The sequence below is a fragment of the Prunus mume genome, linkage group LG1, assembly GCF_029339155.1.
Source record: "Prunus mume cultivar Tortuosa linkage group LG1, ASM2933915v1, whole genome shotgun sequence".
NCBI classification, from domain to species: domain Eukaryota; kingdom Viridiplantae; phylum Streptophyta; class Magnoliopsida; order Rosales; family Rosaceae; genus Prunus; species Prunus mume.
Window position 1 is genome coordinate 29,308,108 of NC_142698.1, and position 7,671 is coordinate 29,315,778.

At 35.9% G+C, this 7,671-nt stretch overlaps 1 pseudogene; it reads right to left on the reverse strand.

The window, feature by feature from the left end:
- Positions 1-3,629: 3,629 nt before the first annotated feature.
- LOC148921541 (uncharacterized) lies at positions 3,630-6,934 on the reverse strand (annotated as a pseudogene).
- Between the last annotated feature and the right edge of the window lie 737 nt (positions 6,935-7,671).

The following is a 7,671-nucleotide window of genomic DNA, read 5'->3' on the forward strand; positions in this document are numbered from 1 at the left end:
TTGCTATTATGTATGGGCTTTTTTCGGGCATTTAATATCGTTTAGCAGCTCAAAACTACGTTTCAATATTTTGCTAGTTTTTGGAAACTTTTGTTAATTTCCCTTTTTAATTCCTTTGGATCTCCTAGGGTTTGTAGGAGTATTTAAACCAATTTTAGCCCGTGACTAGGGCATTATGTTATCATTTTGAATTTAATAAACTTGAAGTTTTCTCATTACTGATGGATTACATGCTTTTCTCTTTATTAATTGTTTGATTGCCATTCATATTGTCACATTGCGTCATTTTGCCTCATAAATAGGACAAAAGATCATATAATTTGTGAGCATGTCATTATTAGTTCTACGAAGATATTAATAGAATGAATGATTTTGTAATAACTTGCGCCTTAAAAAATCTGACTTCCAACCGATTGAGATCTGAGTATAGAACTGATTCAGGAGTAATTATATAATACTACGGTAGTACAGCCACATGATTAGAAAATCTATATTTTGATAATTTAATCAAGTAATGGGAATTTGCAATTTTTTTTTAATAAAAAAAATGGTGATTACATTTTATCTATATGTATGTATGAAGATTGAGAAATAAAATTTTAAAAAATAAAGAAATTGAAGAAAAACAAAGAAACATGTTATGGGTATTACACAGGTTGACACGATCCGTTTAATAAATAGATTATAGGGAGCTTTAGTTTTAAACCATAATATAGTTTACTAATTTAGTAGAAAGAAATACAATTTATTCTAATTAGCAAAAGGCCAAAAACCAAAATGTAACAAAAATACCATTACAAAATATGAAAATTACAACATATGCCATTTTCAGTATTTAGTTTTAAACCAAAGCTGAAAAACAACATCAAACCAAAACTGAACCAAAACGACATCAACCGAAACCAAAATTGAATCACAACCCATTCGCGCGACCTTTCAACTTCACCTCCAGAAACCTCTTCAACTTCACCTCCAGACCACCAGCGATCATCGAAGACCACCAACGATCGAAGCCACCAACGATCATCGAAGACCACCAACCCATTCGCGCGACCATCATCGAAGACCACCAACGATCGAAGCCGATTCTTCATCTCACTGGTTTTGGTTTTGGTTTGGTTTTCTGCATCTCAGTTTCTGGTTTTGGTTTTCTGCATCTCAATTTCTGGTTTTGGTTTTGGTTTTGATTTTCCTCATCTGGGTAGCCTTTACTCTTCAAATTGGTGAGGTTGAAGGCGAAGGAAAGAACAAAAATCAAATTGTAATTAAATAAAAACTGCAATGCAGTTTCCAGTTTCTAAAAGTCCAATTTTGAGTTCCCTTTCTCTTGGGTAGTTCTACTCTTCTCTTGCCCACCCAATTCCTCATCTAGGTAGCCTTTACTCTTCAAATTGGTGAGGTTGAAGGCGAAGGAAAGAACAAAAATCAAATTGTAATTAAATAAAAACTGCAATGCAGTTTCCAATACTGCAATGCAGTTTCCATTTTCTAAAAGTCCAATTTTGAGTTCCCTTTCTCTTGGGTAGTTCTACTCTTCTCTTGCCCACCCAATTCCTCATATGGGTAGCTTTTACTCTTCAAGTTTGTGAGGTTGAAGGCGAAGGAAAGAACAAAAATCAAATTGTAATTAAATAAAAACTGTAATGCAGTTTCTAGTTTCTAAAAGTCCGAGAGAGAGAGAGAGAGAGAGAGATCTAATCTGATAAAAAAGGGAGACCAATAAATATTTTAATAAAAAGGGTATAATAGGTGGGCCAATGAATCTGAGCCTCCTATTTGGCCTAATCCAAAATACATATTCTTTTATGAGTATTAAAACCCAAACCAAAATACCTAATGTCTCAAATCCAAATTACTAAAGTTAATCATGTCTAATTCCTAATTTTCCTTAGATTATATAGGTATTTTAGACCAGAAACTCACTCATTTATTAAACGGGTCATAACGGGTTGATAAAAAATCACCCAAAAATTTAATCATATGGATTGACCCGCTAATTTTCAGTACAAATTTCGAGTCATATATTAGGTTGTATCGGAAATTACCACCTCATATTTTTAATTCACGAACAAACATATTCGATTCACATCACCTTAAACAACCATTATTCTGTTCTTACGTTCTTGCATGATTGCATCTTCTTCTTCTTACTTATGCGCATTGTGTTTTTCATCTTATTTTAAATTAAAAGCCTACGTATATATCCGATTTGACCAAAAAGAAAAATGTATATACATGCATATTGCTTGACCTCAATTTCACATGTAAGTTGGGCAAGTCATTGGTCTTCAATAAAAAAAAGTGTACTCAACGCAAATTATTCTATACACAATCATGCATATGATTACATAAATAAAACAAGGTATATACATGCATGTTGCTTGACCTCAATTTCACATGTAAGTTGGGTAAGTCAATGGTCTTCAATAAAATAAGTGTAATCATGCATATGATTACATAAATAAAACAAGGTATATACATGCATGTTGCTTGACCTCAATTTCACATGTAAGTTGGGTAAGTCAATGGTCTTCAATAAAATAAGTGTAATCATGCATATGATTACATAAATAAAACAAGGCTTAATGAGGTTTTGCCCCCTGAATTATACCATAATTGTCAATTTGCACTTCTTCTTTTTTCAGTCAATTAAGCATATGAATTTGTTAAAATAGTCAATTAGGTCCCTACCGTCAGATTTTGACTGATTTCATTCATTTCTCCGTTACTCTTCCTACGTGATGCACACGCGACCCCTTTAAGAATGGCAAAATCGCCACTTCACCCTTCACTTCGACTAAATCATTCCCACACCCCCCCCCCTCCTCTTAAAAATTAGCCCTAGAGCCCCAATTTTGTAACCCGGATCAGTGGTAGTATTGAAATAAGGAGCGAGACATCGACCTCAAGTAAACGTGGATGAGCTGTGTTGGGGAGATACTGTAGATCTCGAAAAGATGCGTTAATAAGGACTTCGTGGATAGATTAAACCCTGGAAGAAGGTTTTATGTTTGTGGCACACAAGGGGTGAATTTTATGATGCTTTTGGTTATTTGAATTTTTCTTTTCTTTTATCCAATTCCATGACTAATGCAGAGAGGTTAACAATGTGATTTGTGGGAGTGGGTAGACCCAGAAATGATCGATTGTTCCAAGCAGATCATTCTTAAGTTGTTAAGGCATATTAGAACCATGGAGTAGGAACTTCAGTTAAAAAAAGCTAAAGTAATAAAGATTAAGTTTTGGTTTTGCAGCTGCTTGATTGTGATGATAATTTTGGGTCTTTCTGTATTATTGAAACCAAATTGCAAGGATGGGAAACAGCTAACATTGGAATTAATGTGATGAAAGGGTTTGAGGGCATGTATGCTGTGGTTTTGGGTAATATGTGTTAATGGTGTTGTTGGGTTTTTGTATCTTCTTTTTTGACATCATTTCCTGTATTAAAAAAAATTGGCTAGCTTTGAATGAAGTGTGCAATTTGAAACAATTTGATGTACTCATAGCAGTTGGGAATGAATATGTCTGACCATTTGGATATCACTTTGAAAATAAGTATTGAGTTTACATTTAACACTTTGAAGTACAAAAGTGCATACCATATCATTGGTGCTTAACCATAGCACAATTACAAAAGACTTGGTAAATACCATAAGTGCAGAGCATTACAAAGGACTGGTTAAAAACCACAAGTTCATAGCATTACAAAAGACTTACAAAAACAAACAAGTTCACAATTACAAAAGTCTTGCCAAAACAAATTCACAATTACAAGGCAATTGCATTATCAAACAGTTTCACCATTATAAGGTCACTGTCATGGCCTAGACTTTGCCTTCTTTGCAAGTGATTTGAAATTTGGGGATTGACAAGTAACCACTAACTCAACCTGTGTTCCACTTGCAAACACAAAAACTGTAGGTTAGGTTGCATTTGGTTGGCGGTTTGTCCCTCTCATTCCTATAGTTGGAGTAGTGCATCTCCCTCCGAGTCTTACATTTAGAGCAATGTCTCTACCTCCCATTCCTGCAGTTGAAGTGCATCTGCCTCTGCATGCCTTATCCCCATTCACCAACGTCAAATAATACAAAGCATAAAACCATAAAGTAAAGCCAAAATCAATACCAAGCATCATAAAATAATATCAAGCGACATCAAATAATATCAAGCATAAAATCAAATAATACCAAGCAGCATCATACCCATAGTTTTGTCATTCTCATTGGTCTAGAGTGGGGAGTTTGGCTAGCAGTAGTTTGGGTTCTTACCGGTTTGGTAGGTGCATCTTGCCTATTTACAGCTTCCCTTGGCCTTCTACCTCGCCTATTTCCAGCTTGCCTTGGCCTTTCTGAATTGCCAGTTTGCCTTTCTCTATCATTTTGACCACAATTAATTGCATTATGCCCTTCTTGGGCACATATTCTGTAGTGTGTAACTATATCATACCTCCTCAATTTTGTAGCACCTTTTGGAATCTCATATGTCCCTCTCATCTTAGATTTCTTTGGCCTTCCAGCTTGTTTGTGGTACACAAGAGGTTTGATGGTTGGATTGCTTGTTTTCACTCATAAATCTTGACTAGGCATTAGGGATATGAAATTCTCATATGCTCTATCATATGCATCCCTAAAATAAGTAGGATTCACATATTGCATGAGACTCCTCTGTTGCCTTGAGATTTCAAGCAGTACATAGCAACAAGGAAGACCACAAAGATTGCCAATTCAAATACATAACATATTGCCCTCCCCCCCCCTCCTCCTCCAGCATGCTAAGCAATCCATGACCCATTCGCATTATCTTTACAATCTTTGATCCAACCTTCTGAGTCCACTGTATTTCTCTTTGCCTCGCAATTCTCAACATTAAATAACTTCGTAATCTCTCTAGCATCAATATTAGTTTGTCCCTAGCTTCTAAAATAGCATAATTGAAACACTCACATATATTATTGAGCAACATATCGCACATTCCCCCAGTTTTGAAATGTGATATACTCCAATGGCTTGCAGGCCTATCTTCCAGCCATTTGTAAGCTTATCCAGACAAATCCTTTATCTTCTCCATCTCTGCTTCCCACTATGGAACTGTAGTGGCTCTAGCTGCAGCCCATAATCTCTGTTTCAAAGCCAAACTACCATGACTAGTTGTCCTAAAGTTTGCATGGAGATGCCTAACACAATGTATGTGCTTAGCAGCAAGCACTAAGTCTTCTATTTCTCTTCCTAAACCTTTTTGCTTGTCTGTAATGATCACCACCCATTATCATCTGTGATATCTACATCTCTGGAGAATATTTCTACGAACCAAGTCCAACACTCCATGTTCTCAATCTCCACCATACCAAATACTTTTAGGAACATGCCATTGTTGGCATCGATTCCAACATCAGTAAGTAGTTGACCTAGATGAGCTCATTTGATGAAGTAGCATCAAATCCCATTATTGTCCTACGATCTTCTAAGAATCTTCTCTTACAAGCATCAAAGCATACATACATCCTCTGAAAAACTGAATCTTCATCTCTCAAAGTTGTCTTTACAAGGACTGTGCTACCTAGATTTTGTTTCTTAATCTCCTCTCAATAGTCTCATAGCTTTGCATATTGTTCTTCAATTGACCCTTGAATCTTCTCTTGAGCCATTTACGTTGCTTTATATAAAATAATGCTTCCTTACTAATTTCATGAAATCTCCCACTGAAATATTAGGATTTGTCCTAAGCTCCTCATCAAATCTTGCAACTAACCAACTAGAAGTGGCAAATCTGCTTCTTTCCTCTCTCCCACATGTGTGCTATTCTACCAAAGTCTTCACTCTAATAATCAGACATTTCCCAACATGAAATGCATATAGTACCCAATGACAAGGACCCTTCTCTGGTTTTCCATTGCATTTAATTCTAAGCCTACTAGGCTTTTTCTTCATAAACTTCAGTAACCTGGCACAACTATTAGCATAGTATCGAATAGCTTCTCTGTACTCTGTCATGGTTGGGAATTCAAGCTCTAAACTAAATTTGGGAAACCTCAAGTCATGATCTCTATAATATTGCTTAAGTCTAAGGGCTCTTCTTTTGGTTTTCCCTCTCACTGTAGTATTTTCCTCATCCTCAAAATCATGAGCACTTCTCAAATCATCAATGTTTGCCTCACCTAGTTCTTTCTCATGGTCTTCTTCATCTTTATTTACAACAAATCTACAATAAACCCTCTCATCTTCTTCATCACTTTGCTCAAACTTAGTTTCACTATACACATAATCTTTTACTCCAGGTTCTTCCTCATCTTCTTCTTCATCTTGCACATCAACATCTACAAACTCATCCATATTAACTGACTCACCATAATTGTTCAAATCATCATCAAAGACATCATCTGCAAAACCTTCACCAAAGTGAGCATCTACAAAACCTTCATCAAATTGATCATCTACAAAAGCTTCACCAAACTGGTCATCATTGACAAACTCTTCATCATCCCTATAACCATATGCATTTCCATCATCATCATCTGTCTTTAAATCCACATCCACATCTACAAAACCTTTACCACCCACATCAACACGTTCAATGGCATGTTGTTTACCTTTGTTGCCTTGTGTTGCACTACTTGGAACAAAAGCTTGGCTCTCTAATATATGCTCTTGTTGTGAGATGTTAGTAATGTATATCACAACTAGTTGTCTTGAGGACTTGGTGCTTCACAAACTCAAGATAATCTTTGTCTATGATAATTGGAACCCAACCCACTTTTTTTTTTCTTGTAAAAGAACCTACTTGTCTTTTTTGTGTACCCAAGCTTTACTGTCAACTCATACAAATCCAACATGGACACATAATCTTTGCAATGGTTGTCACTCCAGTGCACAGTGCCACCCAAAATAGAACTCATCTGCAACATAGCCTCCATGGTGAATTTTCAGGATAAAATTGTCACGATCAGCTGCATAGTTCAAAATGCAGAATAGTTAATGTTTATCTACCACATTTGTCTACTACTCAACACCTATACCAACTTACTAAAGTACAAAAATAACTGCAAAATTAAAACTCATCATAGAGAACAAATCTTTCACCGCTAAACTGATAGAAAAATAAGGGACCATGCATGAATAAAACGTATTATACAACTCCCATTGAAGGAGTCTCACAACAAGACATAAAATGGGACACCATGGAACAAATATTTTTCTAAACCAAAACTGGTATAAAAGGGACCATTGAATAAATAAATAAAACTATCTTTTTCATTGATTCATACAAACATAATGGTATAATATTCGTCAAAACTCATGAAGTGGAGAGAAGTTAGGAAAGTAGATGCTTACAGTACTTCGGATGCTCTCCACCATCTCTTAAGACAGTAGATATCTCCTCGAACAATCGCTCCCAAAGTCGATCAAAATCTCTCTGTATTACCCCCCAAATTTGAAACGAATCTTCACTCCGCCCAATTAGTTTTAGCAATCGTACTGAATCCTCTCAAATCGAAAGTCGCATTTACCCATTCTTGAAACCCTAAAACATTATTTTGCCCAAATGACGCGATCTCGATGGTTTTGTATAATTTAGTCGAAGTGGAAGATGAAGTGGAGATTTTTCCCTTCTTAAAGGGGTTGCGTGCGCATCATAGGGATGAGTAACGGAGAAATGGAAGAAATCAGTCAAAAT